The following is a 17,603-nucleotide window of genomic DNA, read 5'->3' on the forward strand; positions in this document are numbered from 1 at the left end:
AAGGATGGTTTCTCCAAGACTTGTTTGGTCAAGAGAATCGCTCTATTTAGATTCTATATAGTTCTATGTAGAACCATTTGCATGCTTAATGTTCTCTGCATGTCAAAATGGGTCTCCATATTGATAGAGTATGTGTTGTAGTGGTTGGTTAGTGTAGTGGGTAACACCTCTGCCTTCTACGCTGTAGACTAGGGTTCAATCCCTGACCAGGGTAAGCCCCCTACACTATACCAATAAGAGTCCTTGGGCAAGACTCCTAACACCACCTTGGCCTACTTGTGAAAAAATTATCAAATTGTAAGTCGCTCTGGATAAGAGCGTCGGCCAAATGCCGTGAATGTATTGTGCATGGTTCTAAATGGTTCTATATAACACCAAAAAGGATTCTTCTGCTGTCACAAGAATCTATAGAACCATTTCACCATGCAAGGTTCAAATGTTGTCGCTTTTTTCTACTTATGAAGCTTCTTGCCAGCTACACGTCCTTTCAGACTCATAGCACTGAGTTGTTTTCTCTCTGTGGAAGGATGGACAGAAACAGCTGTGGTTGTTTTCAGATCTGAATCAAGAGTGGAGTTTGATTTTCTCCTCTCTTTCAAAGATGAATGTGCTGTTTATCTCATGGGGATAGTTGTGTTAGTCCACCAGGTCTTCCAGGTGGTTACTAGGAGGCCCATTTCTTGGTATCCAAGACATAATTTTTCTACTATTTGTTGTTTTGCATCATCTCCATTCTTCCTGAACCTGCTAGTACTGTCTATGGAAGACTTAAAGAAACTACTTATGGACTGGATTTGACTCTAGCTACCCTGTTTACATGATTAAATGATTTATTTACACATTTATTTTCAGCTGTTTTTTTTACATATAGAAAGATAAGCAAGTGGTGATGTAAGCAATAGCAAATCAAATCAAACCGGGGAGTAAACATGAGAGAGACAGAGAGACAGAGAGAAATGGCCTCAAGTACAACTTGGAAGAACAGTAAGAACAGCATCTCTCTCTTTTCTGGTCTCTTTTTCTCTCTTGCATCTCGGTTCTCACTTAAAATGCATACATTAAACATAACACTCTGTCTCTACTAAACCCACGCTAATGGGAAAACTAGGCTACTCACACAGTTAATGAGACAAAATACAACCTAATGTGTGTTGATTTCCTAATTATTCCTAATTATTAAGGCCGAGCTTGGCAGAGAGTCTAATGATTTTGAATAGCCATAATGCAGTGACAGCTTTCACAGAAAACAAATTCAAAATCCTAAAACTCCTAATCTGTTTTATGCCCTCGCTCTCTGAAGCCAATGCCCATTGGCTTTTCTTAGAAGCATGTTACTTCTTTCCTAAGTACACAGATAAAAATGTAGGGCTGGCCATTGCACATGTTAAGACAACAAACCAAGCTAATATTATTTGAACTGACCCATTTTTCAATTGTACTGAAAGAAATAGAATTTAAAGAACGCAATAATCCCGAATAGTAAATGAGCCAAAGTCAATCAAGTCAAAAAACAGAATGAATTGTCTTTTTTCCACATCTCATGTGGATTTCTACCCAGTAGCCTGGCATCACAAGACACATAACCAGGTTTATTGTCCTTAAAATGGGTTATATGCAACATAACTCAATTGTTTTGACTACAAGGAATTTTTTTTTTTAATTGGCTCCTGGCTCCATCTATTTGGTGTATATTTCCCCTTGTGTTACCTACCATCTCAGAGTTGTCTATATCTTCCCTCAGGCTTACGGTCACTACCAATAAGGTTAAATTACAAATAAGTTAAATCAACACAAGGTAAACCAACATCAGTAAATCAGCCACTTCAACGACCTTAAATAAGCTGATTTGGAAGTGAGACAGATTGAATTTAGCCAATTTCAGTAAATTATGTTGACTCAACGTAATTTTCTTGTTTCGAAAGTTCACGTTCAGGTAAAGAGTTGATTTTTAAGTGTACAAGGAAAAGCATCAGAATTATTGCATTAATCCACCGTATAACACGGACGCAGGTTGAAAAATGCTGGTGTATTCCTTTAACTCCAGAGAATCACTTCGGTTCAGAGATAGCTTACATCCTGCATTTAGCAGGGCAGACTTGTATAGGCCCACTTAAAGCTTTTATTGATGCTGGCTCTTAAACGCTAGCAGTATACAGCATGTGAACTATGGGGGTTCACAGTAAGTGCATGCACACTTGTTTTAACAGGGATTAAACTGTAAGTCTGTAATTCTCTGGCTCAATAAAAAGATTTTAAAGTTCGGTTAGGGACATGATAGAGGAAACTCCATTTAGTGTAGTTAACAATTAACAGCAGCCTTCGTTCCATCTGTAGCTGTCTGAGCCTCTCGCTATCTGTCTGCCTCTCATTCTCTTTCTCTCCCTCCTTCTCTTCCTCTTCATTCTTGCTTCCTCTCCCCTCTCTCAATCAGATTAGAGGGCCCCAAAGTGAGGTTTAATTCCCTTTTATGCCTTGGCTGCTCTGTAAAATGGTCTGAAAGAGAACTAGCTTGTGCTATCTCTGAGATCTAATGGCTTTGCTCAATCGCCTGGGTTAGCGCTACTGGGAACTGCCAACCATTGAAGATGATACGTGGTGTCTACCATTCATTCACTGCTTGAGTAAGAAATAAATACTCCCAACACCATATGTTCCCAACACCATATGTTCCCAGCACCCTATGTTCCCAACACCATATGTTCCCAGCACCCTATGTTCCCAGCACCCTATGTTCCCAACAATCTATGTTCCCAGCACCAAATGTTCCCAACAATCTATGTTCCCAGCACCATATGTGCCCAGCACCCTATGTTTCCAACAATCTATGTTCCCAACACCAAATGTTCCCAACAATCTATGTTCCCAGCACCATATGTGCCCAGCACCCTATGTTTCCAACAATCTATGTTCCCAACACCAAATGTTCCCAACAATCTATGTTCCCAGCACCATATGTGCCCAGCACCCTATGTTCCCAACACCATATGTTACCAGCACCCTATGTTCCCTACAATCTATGTTCCCAGCACCCTATGTTCCCAACAATCTATGTTCCCAGCACCCTATGTTTCCAACAATCTATGTTCCCAGCACCCTATGTTCCCAACAATCTATGTTCCCAGCACCCTATGTTTCCAACAATCTATGTTCCCAGCACCCTATGTTCCCAACAATCTATGTTCCCAGCACCCTATGTTTCCAACAATCTATGTTCCCAGCACCCTATGTTCCCAACAATCTATGTTCCCAGCACCATATGTGCCCAGCACCCTATGTTTCCAACAATCTATGTTCCCAACACCAAATGTTCCCAACAATCTATGTTCCCAGCACCATATGTGCCCAGCACCCTATGTTCCCAACACCATATGTTACCAGCACCCTATGTTCCCAACAATCTATGTTCCCAGCACCCTATGTTCCCAACAATCTATGTTCCCAGCACCCTATGTTTCCAACAATCTATGTTCCCAGCACCCTATGTTCCCAACAATCTATGTTCCCAGCACCCTATGTTTCCAACAATCTATGTTCCCAGCACCCTATGTTCCCAACAATCTATGTTCCCAGCACCATATGTGCCCAGCACCCTATGTTTCCAACAATCTATGTTCCCAACACCAAATGTTCCCAACAATCTATGTTCCCAGCACCATATGTGCCCAGCACCCTATGTTCCCAACACCATATGTTACCAGCACCCTATGTTCCCTACAATCTATGTTCCCAGCACCCTATGTTCCCAACAATCTATGTTCCCAGCACCCTATGTTCCCAACAATCTATGTTCCCAGCACCCTATGTTTCCAACAATCTATGTTCCCAGCACCATATGTTTCCAACAATCTATGTTCCCAGCACCCTATGTTCCCAACAATCTATGTTCCCAGCACTCTATGTTCCCAACAATCTATGTTCCCAGCACCCTATGTTCCCAACAATCTATGTTCCCAACAATCTATGTTCCCAGCACCCTATGTTTCCAACAATCTATGTTCCCAGCACTCTATGTTCCCAACAATCTATGTCCCCAGCACCCTATGTTCCCAACACCATATGTTTCCAACAATCTATGTTCCCAACACCAAATGTTCCCAACAATCTATGTTCCCAGCACCATATGTGCCCAGCACCCTATGTTCCCAACACCATATGTTACCAGCACCCTATGTTCCCTACAATCTATGTTCCCAGCACCCTATGTTCCCAACAATCTATGTTCCCAGCACCCTATGTTTCCAACAATCTATGTTCCCAGCACCCTATGTTCCCAACAATCTATGTTCCCAGCACCCTATGTTTCCAACAATCTATGTTCCCAGCACCATATGTGCCCAGCACCCTATGTTTCCAACAATCTATGTTCCCAACACCAAATGTTCCCAACAATCTATGTTCCCAGCACCATATGTGCCCAGCACCCTATGTTCCCAACACCATATGTGCCCAGCACCCTATGTTCCCAACACCATATGTTACCAGCACCCTATGTTCCCTACAATCTATGTTCCCAGCACCCTATGTTCCCAACAATCTATGTTCCCAGCACCCTATGTTTCCAACAATCTATGTTCCCAGCACCCTATGTTCCCAACAATCTATGTTCCCAGCACCCTATGTTCCCAACAATCTATGTTCCCAGCACCCTATGTTCCCAACAATCTATGTTCCCAGCACCCTATGTTTCCAACAATCTATGTTCCCAGCACCCTATGTTCCCAACAATCTATGTTCCCAGCACCATATGTGCCCAGCACCCTATGTTTCCAACAATCTATGTTCCCAACACCAAATGTTCCCAACAATCTATGTTCCCAGCACCATATGTGCCCAGCACCCTATGTTCCCAACACCATATGTTACCAGCACCCTATGTTCCCTACAATCTATGTTCCCAGCACCCTATGTTCCCAACAATCTATGTTCCCAGCACCCTATGTTCCCAACAATCTATGTTCCCAGCACCCTATGTTCCCAACAATCTATGTTCCCAGCACCCTATGTTCCCAACAATCTATGTTCCCAGCACCCTATGTTCCCAACAATCTATGTTCCCAGCACCATATGTGCCCAGCACCCTATGTTTCCAACAATCTATGTTCCCAACACCAAATGTTCCCAACAATCTATGTTCCCAGCACCATATGTGCCCAGCACCCTATGTTCCCAACACCATATGTTACCAGCACCCTATGTTCCCTACAATCTATGTTCCCAGCACCCTATGTTCCCAACAATCTATGTTCCCAGCACCCTATGTTCCCAACAATCTATGTTCCCAGCACCCTATGTTTCCAACAATCTATGTTCCCAGCACCATATGTTTCCAACAATCTATGTTCCCAGCACCCTATGTTCCCAACAATCTATGTTCCCAGCACTCTATGTTCCCAACAATCTATGTTCCCAGCACCCTATGTTCCCAACAATCTATGTTCCCAACAATCTATGTTCCCAGCACCCTATGTTTCCAACAATCTATGTTCCCAGCACTCTATGTTCCCAACAATCTATGTCCCCAGCACCCTATGTTCCCAACACCATATGTTCCCAGCACCCTATGTTCCCAACAATCTAGGTTCCCAGCACCCTATGTTCCCAAGAATCTATGTTCCCAGCACCCTATGTTCCCAACAATCTATGTTCCCAGCACCATATGTTTCCAACAATCTATGTTCCCAGCACCATATGTTCCCAACAATCTATGTTCCCAGCACTCTATGTTCCCAACAATCTATGTTCCCAGCACCATATGTCCCCAGCACCCTATGTTCCCAACACCATATGTTCCCAGCACCCTATGTTCCCAACAATCTATGTTCCCAGCACCCTATGTTCCCAACACCATATGTTCCCAGCACCCTATGTTCCCAACAATCTATGTTCCCAGCACCCTATGTTTCCAACAATCTATGTTCCCAGCACCCTATGTTCCCAACAATCTATGTTCCCAGCACCCTATGTTCCCAACAATCTATGTTCCCAGCACCCTATGTTTCCAACAATCTATGTTCCCAGCACCCTATGTTCCCAACTATCTATGTTCCCAGCACCCTATGTTCCCAAACAATCTATGTTCCCAGCACCCTATGTTTCCAACAATCTATGTTCCCAGCACCCTATGTTTCCAACAATCTATGTTCCCAGCACCCTATGTTCCCAACAATCTATGTTCCCAGCACCCTATGTTTCCAACAATCTATGTTCCCAGCACCCTATGTTCCCAACTATCTATGTTCCCAGCACCCTATGTTCCCAGCACCCTATGTTCCCAACTATCTATGTTCCCAGCACCCTATGTTCCCAAACAATCTATGTTCCCAGCACCCTATGTTTCCAACAATCTATGTTCCCAGCACCCTATGTTTCCAACTATCTATGTTCCCAGCACCCTATGTTCCCAAACAATCTATGTTCCCAGCACCCTATGTTTCCAACAATCTATGTTTCCAGCACCATATGTCCCCAGCACCCTATGTTCCCAACACCAAATGTTCCCAACAACCTATGTTCCCAGCACCCTATGTTTCCTGTGCCATATTTTCCTAGGGCCCTGTGTTCTCAGTGTCCTATTTTCCCAAGACCCTATGTTCCCAGGGCCCTATGTGCACAAGACCCTTGATTTTCTTACTGATATTTCTAGTAAATAGTAATATTTTTGCAGGGCCATATGTTCCCCAGGCCCAGTGTTCCCCCTCCGTCATTTAGGAAACAGCCCTATACTTACAGGGCCCTGTATACCTGTGGTCCTATTAGAGGTTGCATAGATTAGTCAACTGATAAATACATTAGTTGGCACTGTGGGCAGCAGTCAGCTAGATAAGAATGGTGCCTGAAATGCAGGTAAACACTGCAGTCAACAGGCAGGAGGAGGAAACAGATAAAAGGTTTTCTGCCAAATGTAAAGCCTGAGGTTCTTCATTAGTGTGGACATTCTACATGAAATAACCACTGCAAGCTGTGCTGAAATACAGGCTCAGCTTCCCCTTCTGAGTCTTGGTTCCTCCCAAGGTTTCTTCCTCTTGCTCTTAGAGAGTTTTTCCTTGCCACGGTCACCCCTGGCTCGCTCATGGGTGCTTGGACCCGGATTTTCTCTTTCCTTTTTCTTTTTCTTTCCTGATTGTTCTGTAAAGCTTCTTTGTGACAACACCTGTTGTAAAAAGCGCTATACAAATAAACTTTGCTTGTTTGCTTGATTTAAAGAGTTGAGCATAAGATTTTGGGGAACACAAACCCCTCGCAACACAGAACCCCAGGAAAGTAGGTCGCTGGGACTGTAGAACCCCAGGGAACTTAGGGCCCAGGTAATATAGGCAACCCAGAACATAGTGACCTTGGAGCATTGATCCCTAGGAAGGAGAAACCCCAGAGGACATAGAACCCTGAGTAGCATAGGTCTCTTGGAAGGTAGAATCCTAGGGAACATAGAACCCTACGTACATAGGACCTTGGGAAGGTGGACACTCCTCCTGAATGGCTGTTCTTTAAGCTGAAGTATTGTAATTACAGCAAACCAATGAAAGGCTCTGTGAAACTCCCAATAGACTCCAGAGGAGATGTTCTAATACTCGCAGTTGCTTTCAAATGAGCTTAGACAGAAGCTTAGAAACAGCGCTCTACTTCATCAAAACAAAGGGACAGCTAAAAACAGTCGCAGGGCCTGAATTTGTGTCTGTATTGTTGTCCATGTTAAACAATGTTAGAAACAAACAAGCAGGTCTGGATGAGATTACTTGACACCCTAACACAGTTTGAAGCTTCTATTACTTGTTAGTTACATTAGCCTCAGATCTCTAGTTCAAAACTAAAGAATCAAAATTTAAACACCCAACATGTCTTTTTTTATCATTTATTTAGTCCAACTATTTCTTTAATAGTTGTTTCACATACTCAGACTAAAAGAAGCAGCGGCAGCCAGGCGACCCTGGGGTTGTGGAAGGGTAAAGTAATTGGATTATGCTGTTAGGGAGTGTTACTGCGTCACAGACCCTGAGCCGATCATAGCGGCTCACACATTCACTGTTGTGCACACACACACACACACACACACACACACACACACACACACACACACACACACACACACACACACGCTTACCCCAGAGTGTGTTGAGTATGTGTCAGGGCTCCATCAGAGAGGAAATGTGCCTTGCTCTGCACCATCAGCTCGATGTCCTTCTGTATCCATTAGTAACAGAGTCCAGTCCGCTGCTCGTCCTACAGCTGTCACATCAGCACTTCAGTCCGCAAAGTACAATAGAAAGCTGGACCATTTCAGCACTTCAGTCTAATAACCACTACACAGCTCTGATGTTATTCAGTAGTTTGGTCTGGGGCATGTCCTGAAGCTCAGCAGACTGCCAGCAGTACATCACTGCATGTTTGTTGGTTTGAGAAGCCGGCTTCTTTTGATTATTCCCCTCCGACTGGCCATCCACTTAATCCCCACTAACCTCCACTGTAGTGAATGATCTTATCCTTCCTTGATTGATTTCAGTAGCTCACCAGATGCATTTTGTCTTTGCAGCGGTACATTTCTCCACTTTCTGTCGAATAGGCATTCAGATCCATTAGGAATAATATCCAAGGATGTTCTTGTCTTCTTATGGCCATCAGTGTCCTCGCTAATGTCTTGGTCACTTCCAATGGAGGCGGTTTTCAGTGGTTTCAGTCCTGACAAAAAAGAATAAAAAAATAAAGCATGTTACACAATTAAACAAATGACCTGCTAGGATGATCAGCATAGATCAGCAAGCCTGATCACCAGCAAAAGCAGCATATGTTATCAATGTTGGTATGCTGGTCACCCAGCATGACCACCACCAGAGAAGCATGAACCAGCCTACACCAGTTTAGACCAGCATCGAAATCGAGCTGGTCTGTGCTGTTCTTTTCAGCAGGGGACACTGCTACATAATGACAAAATTGTTATTTAATCAAATTAATGAGAGGAAATCAACTATGGCACATTAACACCTCTAAATGTGTACATGTTTGATGTTGAAAGGTTTCCCAAATGGCCACTGCCTTTCATTAGCATTAGAGCCACTGAGGCTTATTTACATGCTCAAATAGGGCCGCGTACTGCAACAAAAGCACTGAGCCAAGCAAGCATAATAGAGAGTATTTGTGTTGTTTTATGCGCGGACAGACAGGACAGAGCATTCAAACAGGATACAGGGCTTTAGGGAGGAAGAGATCATTTTAAGTGAGCGACAAAATGGGACGGGATAAGAAGGTGCACTCAGACAGAAGGAGGAGGGGAGATTTATGGTTTAAAATTTCACCCTAGAGAATCTGTGATTTCAGTCACAATCCAGCCCGGTCTACTCAGCGATGCTCTTTGTGTTCTAACCCTGAGATAAACCAATAATGCCAATGCGTTGACGCTGATTCTTTACTAACTTGCTCCTCTTAACTGGGAGTTAGACTTTTCTGCATTCTCAGAAACATTAAGTGTGGACAGGACTATACAGTTTAATTTTTTTGAATGCTTACAAGAGGGAAGGACAAGAAAATGGCCCCAGCGAGAGAGAGAAGGTATCAGAAGGTATCTAGAGACTGTAGCATATTTTATTTTCTATCTTTAATTTCGGTTATTTTCGTTATATTTTAGTTACTTCTTCCTTAACTGCAGAGCGTACCAACGTGATCGCACAGACAGCAGATGTCCAATTCAATTAGGTGTTTCTTGTGTCCATATCAATGGCACAAACAGCTGCTTGTAGGAGTTTACAACAGAATGTCTATTGTCCTTAGCATATACACAAACAGCTACTTGTATGTCCCGCAAAAGCATTTCATTAGGAACACTACACTAATACAGGGTAGGGCCTTCCTTTGCTCTCAAAACAGCCTCAGTTTGTTATGGCATGGATTTCACAGGATGTTGGAAACATTCCTCTGAGACTGTGGTCCCTGTTGACAATTCCTGCTGATCACTTACCTGCTGTGAATTTTCTACTCTACCACATCATAAAAGGATTTCTACTACATTTAGATCCGGTCCGGTGACTGAAGGCCACTGAAAAACACTGACATGTTCATGAAACCAGTTTGAGATGACTTTTGCTTTGTGACATTATCATGCTGAAAGTAGCCAGTAGAAGATGGTAAATTGTGCCCCTTAAAGAATGCACATGGTCAGCAATAGTACGCAAAAAGCTATGGCATTCAAGCAATGATTGATTGGTATCAGCAGGCTCAAAGTGTGCCAAGAAAACATTCCTCATACCAGTACACCACCTCCACCAGCCTGGACCATTGACAAAAAGGCAGGTTGGGTCCATGGCACCAATAGAATGAATCAATGTTGATTCTTGCCATTTGCACCAAATTCTGACCCTGAATGTGAGATATTGAGCAGATATTGAGACTCATCAGACCAGGTTATGTTTTTCCAGGCCTCGATTGTCCAGTTTTGGTGAGCCTGTGCCCACTGCTGCCTCAGATTTCTGTTAAAAGAGTGGAACTCAGCAAGGTCTTTTGCTGTTGTAGCCCATTCACCTCAGGGTTCAATATATTGTGCATTCTGCTTTTCTGCTCAATAATATCCACTCTGTACAGAGCTAATGCAGCATTTCTATCAGCCTGAACTGTCACTCACTCACACCAATCTGAGTACGCTTTACAGATGGATGTGTGTCAAAATCTCAAGGGATCAGCAGTTATAGGAATATTCAAACCAGCCTGCTTGGCACCAACAGTCAAAATCACTGAAAACACATTTTCCCTATTCTGACGGTTGATGTGAACGTTACTCGAATCTGGCGGCCAGTATCTGCATGATTTTATGCACTGCACTGCTGCCACCTGATTGGCTGATTAGATTATTGTATGAATGAGCAGGTGTACAGTCATTCTTAATATGTTGTACTGACATAATGATCAATACCTACAAGGCAAAAACTCATCCTGCATGAATACATTATTCCTGCAAACGCTGCTCTCCTGAGCTCTTTTCATTGGAATGGGAAAAGATTTACAAGACGACTACACATCATTTCATTCACCATCAGATGTCAAGCCCAGTCACTTCTCTGCCCACCTCTCAGTCTTGCTCTTTTTATTCTAAACTTGAGGCCAACTACTGTGCAGTGATTAATGCAAATGCTCTGACAAATGATCTATACGGATCAATTCCTAACATTATCAAAATCTTGCGGATAAAATGCAGTTTGAATGGTTAGTAATAACTGTTGGCATCAGCTAGCATAACATAAGGACACAAGATAATAAGACACCTGCAGAGGAGAGTTTTACAGACCAAACACACATTCTGGTGCCGAAGAGTCTCTTCGTGTCACGATTGGCCCCTCCCAGTCCTGTCCATGTGTTCTGGTTTAGCCCATGTGTTTTTGTTTTGGTTTTTAGTCCGGCCCCTTGTTTCGTGACTCCACCCCTGATTGTTCCCACCTGTGTTTCCACCTGTGTCTCGTGATCCTTTGTTAGCCCTCGTGTATTTGAGCCCTGTGTTGGCCTTGGTTTGTGTTGTTTACTGCTCTGTTTGTACTGTTAAGATGTTTGGATCTTATTTGTTGTTTGGCTGTTTGGTCGTACTTGTTTGATTCTGGTTTGTCTGTCACGTCTGTCCCTCCTGCTCTCCGTGTTGGATGTTTGAACCTGGACTGTCTAGACTATGACCCTGGATTTGCCCTGGATAAAAGTCTCTAATCTCCGCATATGCATCCACCACCTCGCTCACCGTTACGCTTCGCATCCGTTCAGCCCCCCTCTTTTCAATATAAACCTGAGGGAACACTTTTCAGTGACTGCTGCTAGTCAATTGACAGAAATGCTTTGCTAGCTAGCTTCTTTAAGTTAGAAATGTAAACAAGCAGCATGCAAACATTTTCAAAAACGTGCAGGTAGAACGATAAAATTAGAGGAATTACTGTGCTGAAGAAGTAACTGTTAGCATAACCAACTGTTAGCATCACAGAAGACTCTAGGAAAGAAACCTCTAGCTAGCAAGCTAGTTTGTATTCTGTAGCAGGATATAGTTCAGGTTGCTTCCTAGTGACCAAGATGTAAGATGAATAACGCCTTACAGTCTTTATTAAGTGTTTCGCTGGATTTATTAGTACAATTTATAGCATGTTGTGTTTTAGTTGTTGGTATGCTTGTCAACCAGTGTGACCATGGGTGGGTGACCAGGTAAACCAGCACCAGACCAGCATAAACCAGCCTAGACCAACTTAAACCAGCATGTATTGCATATTGGTCTTGCTATTTTTTTCTCTTGACCAGGACCCATGCAGCGGTCACTTTAACAAATCTGACTCAGTCAAGTGCAGTAATTGGTCTATGACCTGTTAATGCTGGTTAATGAAAACTACCCAGTGAGAGCTGCAAAGAGAAGCAGATAAAGAAAAAGGGAAGACTGGTGCGGCAGGCTGGGTAGTGAAGGGGGGAAGAGAGAAAGCAGGCAGGCTTAGTGTAGTCCCTTCTGCCCATTTTCTGCTCCGTGCTGTTGAATAATTAATGTGTCCTGTGCAAAGAGAGAGTGAATGCAGCACTCCCTCTCTCCTTCCTCTCTTTTATTCTTCCTCCGTCACTCTTTTCTTTCACATAGCCCTGGATCTCCTTCTCGTGGGTCTCTCACAGCCCTCTTTTTCTCTCCTTCCAAACACGTGCTCCCTGTCTCTGTCTGTTTCACTTCCCCTCGCAGTTGTTCTCATGTGAAACTTCAAATGGCAATCCCCATATATCAAAACAAGGGCTGTACAGGAATAACGTCCGTGAATCATTTAACAAATGACGCCACTCGGTTAGGAGTTGCATAATAGCAGGACGCAAAAGCCACGAAAAGTGTTTGTTGTGCTGGAGGGGCAGAGTTTTAAAAAGCAGCCAGATGCAGCTTTAGATGCAAACAATGAATGAAAGTTAGCAAGTGCTAGGACTGTAAGTGGGAGTGGGAGTATGTGCGTCTTCTTCCTCCTTCTTTCTCTCTCTTTCCCAGTGCTTCCCAAAGCACTGGGACCAGCAGTTAAGGGGCTGGGCCTCTGGTATAGGAGCCTCTCGCTAGCAGGTTTCCTGTAAGGTAGACGGGATAATTCAGCGTCCCGCCTACGGCCCTTAATTACTGAAAGTTCAGTGTTTCATTAAAATTGAAACATGATAAATAATTCTACCTTTCATTCTTAATTTGCAGCAACTTTGGACTTTACAGCATTTTTACTGTAAAAAAGACTGCAAAATCTACTGTAAACTGTAAAAAATATAATTATAGTGGATTTTTAATCCACTAATTAATTTGTAATCCTAACTAATCCTAGTAATAAGTACTGTTCTGGTATCAGGTGATGCTACACTTAATATCAGTAGGAGAGTACAACATGGCAAAAATATAACATTTGCAGAAACAAGCTAAAAAAGGAAAAAGTGGACGAATGTAAACAAGAATGATAAAAATGAAATGATGTCATAAGGGGCTGACATCCAATCAGCTACTTGTCACTATGAAGGTCACACAGTTTCTACACACTTTTGGCATTATGTACATAATTTTTTATGACAAGCAGTACTGACCACACACACACACACACACACATATATATATATATATATATATATATATATATATATATATATAACATACATAATATAACTTAGTAAATTGTATTGTGACAGAATTTACCATTATAACCAAATGTTTAAATTTCCCTGCAGAAGAAAGATTCTTTGGTCTGGTGCTGGTATACTTGGTCATCTAGCTTGGTCATGCTGTTTGCTTCTGATTCATCAAAGTTGCCTACAGTCAAATCCGACCATAAAACAAATGCGCTCAAATTTCACAGACAGTTTTGTTCTTCATCATTTTAATCTTTGTTTGATCAAACTCACTTCTAATAGTAAAGACGTTTTGTTTATTGCACATTTTAGTCTTTCAGATCATCGTAACTTTAGCACTATGAAGTCGGGGCAGCAGGGCACTGTTTACAACTGAATGCTGTTTTATTGGCTCTCTGCTGAAACATCTGCATGAATTAGGGCATTTCATGCAAAAGATATGGTAATTAAGTGCTGTAGGCTTGCTCTTGATTTCACGCACTTAAGCTGATTCATTATTTGTGCTCTATATTGTACAAAAGTTTCATGAATCAAATGCAGAGTAGTTCATCCTTAAAAGCAGTCAAGTCTGAACACTTTCTTAGGCATCTTTGACAAATAAAGACCAACATATGCTGTTTTTTGTCTAGCAGAGCTGTTATAGAATTTATTATTAACAGCATGTTTAGCATATTGCCTACCACTTGGCATCTGTTCCAAAGCCAAAATTCTGCTCTCGTGACAACCCTTCATTGAATAGCTGCTAAAGTCAGAGGTACTGAGTGCTGGTACATAGCAAAAACATGGACTGTCAGACGATCCCTGAGTGGAATGGTTTGGGAAACACTGCTTCCATCCTCTTCTCCATAGAAGAAAAGAGAAAGAAAAACAGAAAAAGAGGGACAGGGTGACCTACAGAGTGCCTGGCCATAAATAATACATCTAGATAATGCTGCTGCACCACTCACACAACAGCAAACAGAGAGAGAGAGAGAGAGAGAGAGAGAGAGAGAGAGAAGGAGTGAGTGAGTAGTGTTTGTGAAACAGCAGAGGAAAGGTTCTGTTCTGTTTATGTTCTTGTGTGGGAGGGAGACAGACGAGGAAAAGATAGACAGGGAAGAAGGGGAAAAGAGCGCATGGGGGATGAAGAGAGGTGAAAAGAGGACAGTGATGAAGTGGCTGTGTCTATGCTAAGCTAGGCCAGGCTAGGTTAGACCAAGCTGGTTTGTGCTCTCCTAGTGCTGGTCACCCAACATGGTCATGCTGATTGACCAGCATACCAGAATCAAAAACAGCAGGGCAAACTGATGTGTGTGAGGGTCAGCACTGGTGGTATGTTGTTCGGGCCTGAGGAGGCTGTGATTCAATCACATTATCTACACCACATCACACACACACCCTCTCACACACAGCAAGTCTGTCTGATAGCCAAAGCGATGTAGAAGTTTATTTTAAAACTGCCAAGAGTCTGAAATAATCAAATCAAGGCTTAAGTAAATGATTACATGGCAGTTAAACAGTCCGCGGCCGTCTTAGTGGCCGATTAAGTCGTGTCTGAGCCACCTATAAGCAATGTTTTAGCTTAAGGCCATATCCATTATGATTCTTCTAGGCAGTTGTTAGCGAGAGAATGTTCAATTCACTTCCGTTTTTTCTTAGAACTGAATGAAGTGAAATCTGACGAGCAATGCTAAACATTTTGGCCCCGTTCACACTTGGCATGAACATGCATCCTGGGTGATCTGAACATAAGTGGACGGTGCTAAGCACAGGTGCGAATGGTATTCAATGTGCCCTGGAGACACATCGCAATCCGATCACTCCAACCACGGTCTGAGCTGGTCAGGGATGATGACCTTCCAAGAAGAATGGAGGCTGTTATAGCTGCAATGGGGGGGAGGGGGAGGAGTGACACCACATAAATGCCAGTTGTTTTGGAACAGAGTGTTCAACAAGCTCATATAGGTGTGAGGGTCAGGTGTCCACATACTTTTGTCCATATCCTGTATTATTTGAAATGTAGGATATGTTACATTTGTCACAATTTCAACAGCTTTAAAGGGAACCAAAATGGGTTTTCTTTGAATGGATACAAGTTCCTACAGATACGTTCAAAACTCTTTTTGGAAAGCCTTTCCAAAAGAGAGGCTGCAGAGGAGGAGTGGGCAACTCCATTCTAATGCCCATTATTTTGGGATGCAATGTCCAACGAGCTCATACAGATGTGATGGTCAAGCGTCCACATACCTTTGACCATATAGTGTAGGTACTTGAAATGTAGGAAATGTTACATTTGTCACAATTTCGAACAACTTTAAAATAAACTCAAATTGGTTTTCTTTGGCCTATAAAGCTGTCTAGCTAGTTTACTAGGCAGGAGGGCTGAAGTAGAAGAACACTGCATGCATAGTTGTCTGCTAATGGAAAAACAAATCATTTCATTTGAGCATTTTATGAAACTGTCCTGTACTTTACTGTAATATCTTTGCTATTCATGATTAATGAATCACTTATTTATTGAACTGGCTTGATTAACCTTCATTTCTTATGCACTTTAGTTTTTTAATTAGCAAATCAAAATGCATGCAGATTCATTTTGTAAGTTAGCTGAGTTATTTACTACAACTGACCATGTTTTTGACTCGCAAGCTGCCTCTGTTCTTCATAGGAGAAGTGTCATGAGTACTCATCTGTCCATTAGCATGTCCCATTAGGAACTGAGTTTCATATAATCAGATACACCACAGTGCTGCCCTGCCCTCTCTTCCTGTGAGCTAATTAAACTAATGAAGGCGCTAACTGCCCCTTTTAGCCATTAGCAGAAGGTGTGTGGCTTAGTGGTACAGTGTGCAGTTTATTGCAGTACATTTTAATGGCAGTTACATACATTGTTGTGCAGACCATCCTTTAGTTCCAGTCAAAAGTCACTAATTACAAGTTAATCTTTCAGTGTCATAAAAAGCAGAATAAAATGTACAATAAATTAAACAAAAGCCTCCAGCGCTAAATATAATGTATCTTGAGGGGTACACAGTAGAAACATAGGCAACTTGAAGTTCAAGCCCATAGTGGTCAAGCACAAGCAAATACAAGTGAGGGAAATTGCTTTTATTTCCAAGAGGGAAATATGCTCCTTGAAATCTGTGCTCAGCCACAGAATCCTACCTGGGGCTATTAATCAGGAAACAAACCCAGCTGATGTAATGTGATGGTAAAACACACCCTCAAAACCCAGCACCTACCCAACCCGCTCAAACATTCACAGAATCAGAATTCACATAACCAGCAAACATTAATGTGCATTAACAAACACTTGAACTTACAACTGAAAGCCTTGCCTTACTGTTTTTGAAACTAAATATAGTCTGACCTAAGCATGCGCAAAGCATCATGGAACCAAAGCGTGCCCTAATGCCACGTTGTCCACACTTTGTTCAAGAGCAGCGACCCTGCTGCTTACCAATCCCACTTCTGACACCACTGTAGTGTGGGGGTACTCAGGGTAGCATAGACAACTTAAAGTTTATGCCCATAACACAGCTTTATCTTGACTTGGCAGCCAGAGTACAGGAGAGAAAAACTGCTCTCATTACCAAGAGGGAATGTGCTCTCAGAATCCCGCCTGGGGTTATTAATCAGAAAACAAACCCGGTTGATGGTAACTTATACTCCCAAACCCAGCACCCACCCACCCTGCTCAAACGTTCACATAACATGAAAACATTAACATGCAACCAAAACATGCAACCAAAAGGCTTTTTTACTGTTTTTGTAACTAAATACAGTCTGGCTAAGCATGTGCAAAGCATCATGGCCCAATGTCCAGACTCAACTCCCAGGAAGCATGGTTATTTAAGCTTTTCTAAATTTGTTAGCAGTTATAAACATCACTGTACTGCTACTTTAACCCTTTCATCCTACCAATCTTACAAGCAACCAGCTACAGCTGTGTCTTTCCAACAAAAGCTGATCTGATATGTTTCCCTTCAAATACACACGAACATACACACAGACAACTACCCAACCTGGCCTTATTTGCTCAGAGTCCAAAA

At 42.4% G+C, this 17,603-nt stretch overlaps 1 protein-coding gene across 2 annotated transcripts in view; it reads right to left on the reverse strand.

The window, feature by feature from the left end:
- LOC108411726 (FERM and PDZ domain-containing protein 1) overlaps positions 1 to 17,603 on the reverse strand; it is a 51,926-nt gene that overhangs the window by 28,663 nt on the left and 5,660 nt on the right. For both annotated transcript variants that reach the window (XM_017683440.2, XM_037533006.1), the window contains exon 2: positions 8,099 to 8,673. The gene's annotated coding sequence lies outside the window, so the exon portion shown is untranslated. The remainder of the gene's footprint in view (positions 1 to 8,098; positions 8,674 to 17,603) is intronic.

This window comes from Pygocentrus nattereri, chromosome 22 (genome assembly GCF_015220715.1).
Source record: "Pygocentrus nattereri isolate fPygNat1 chromosome 22, fPygNat1.pri, whole genome shotgun sequence".
NCBI lineage: Eukaryota > Metazoa > Chordata > Actinopteri > Characiformes > Serrasalmidae > Pygocentrus > Pygocentrus nattereri.